The sequence below is a fragment of the Trichechus manatus genome, unplaced genomic scaffold (assembly GCF_000243295.1).
Source record: "Trichechus manatus latirostris isolate Lorelei unplaced genomic scaffold, TriManLat1.0 scaffold00028, whole genome shotgun sequence".
Lineage (NCBI taxonomy): Eukaryota > Metazoa > Chordata > Mammalia > Sirenia > Trichechidae > Trichechus > Trichechus manatus.
The window spans coordinates 1,445,260-1,446,828 of record NW_004443964.1 but is presented as its reverse complement, the minus strand read 5'-3'; the positions used below and the strand labels follow the sequence as shown (position 1 = coordinate 1,446,828).

The 1,569-nt window shown below is 49.6% G+C and overlaps 1 protein-coding gene across 1 annotated transcript in view; it reads right to left on the bottom strand.

The window, feature by feature from the left end:
- Positions 1 to 1,569, bottom strand: part of NPLOC4 (NPL4 homolog, ubiquitin recognition factor) — a 56,215-nt gene that overhangs the window by 40,055 nt on the left and 14,591 nt on the right. The window contains exon 2 of the mRNA XM_004374090.2: positions 1,132 to 1,244. The gene's annotated coding sequence lies outside the window, so the exon portion shown is untranslated. The remainder of the gene's footprint in view (positions 1 to 1,131; positions 1,245 to 1,569) is intronic.

The following is a 1,569-nucleotide window of genomic DNA, read 5'->3' as shown; positions in this document are numbered from 1 at the left end:
AGAACACGGGTCCCCTACAAAGGAACAATTAGAGTTACGACGGACTGCTGAACTACAACACCGGAAGCCAGAAGACGGTGCAATACCATCTCCCCAGAGCTCGAAGAAAAGAACTATCAGTCTTCTAAAAACATGGATGAAATAAAGACATGTTTCAGATAAATAAATCTCAAACAGTGATAAAATCTAGTTCTGAAAGTCTAAATCTACATTGGTCAGTAAGGGTGATGACTACCATTAAAAAGATATTCTCTAGGAAATAGGTAAAAACAGAAGCTCCAGGTGCCACCTCTGGGATTTTGTAACTGTCCAGGAGCACTGGTCTCATGCTGGCATCACACCAGGACCGTCTGATTGCTGTCTCAAAGCCGTTCACTCCGTGACCTCCCGTTCTGTGTCCAGCCATCAAGGCGCTTAAACCCAGTCCCCATTTCCTGAGTGCCCACCACGTGCGGGCGCCGCACAAGGGAGCAGGCACTGATCCTGGGAGCAAGGATGTCAAGCCGCTTCCCCAGGGCACGCAGCCAATAAGAGCCACAGCGTGGCTTCAAACTCGTACAACACTGTCCTGTAGCACGAAAGCAGCCACAGACCATATGTCAACAAATGGACATGGCTGTGTCCCAATAAAACTCATAAAAACGGGGTGGGCTGCAGTTTCCCAGCCCCTGTTCTGGAGAACAACAAAAGAGGTCTCTGCATCTCGAAGCCCCTACTCATCCAGGGAACATGTGCTCCGGGGACCTTGCCAGCAGGAGATATTGGGGATGGGGCCACTGCGCCACTGGGCTCTCGCTCACCCAGCAGACAGGTCTTCAGGCAGCAGAGCAGCTGACGTTGATTTCTGCCCCAGAGCTCCGTTCAAGGCCCTTTGCTGTCAAAAAGAAGCTGAGTGTGCAGCCTACCCCTCTCAGAATTCTGACCCAGACAGTAAATCTCTCTCCTCAATGACACACGCCCCAAAATACTGCAAAGTCAATCAAGTCTGGCCGACAGTAACTGAAGACTCAGGAGGACGCCAAGGACTGGCAAGAAATACAACAGCCCGAATCTTGGTCAATTAACAGGCATGAGGAGGACACCTTGGGTGGACAGCTCTTCCCCGCCCGCACATCCCCCATGGGCACTCACTTGATCTTCAGCACGTTGAGGGACTTGTTGGACGATGCTGTTATCTCTCCCGTCTTGTTTCTATTGATGTAAACTGAAAAGCCGTTGTTTTGGAAGCCAAATTCTTTTGCAACCTAAAACAAGCCCAAAACAATGGGGGTTTAGTGAAACATGTCACTATCTCTGCATACACCACACAAGTCAGGCACTGCTGGAACTCAGTCCCCAACACCTTGGATTTAGAAACTGGGCCTCATTTACGGGACTTATCCTGCTATACTGCTCTCCTTTGAGGAAACTGTACTGCTCACACGGATGGCAATTAAAATGAGAAAGGGGGCCCAAGAGAAGCAAGGCACTTGCGCAGATGACAGGCGGTAGGGCACATGTAAGAGTGTGAAGCAGGTCAAAAGTCATGGCCATGTTTCGGAAGGTCAACATCTACTTCTAAAATCAATT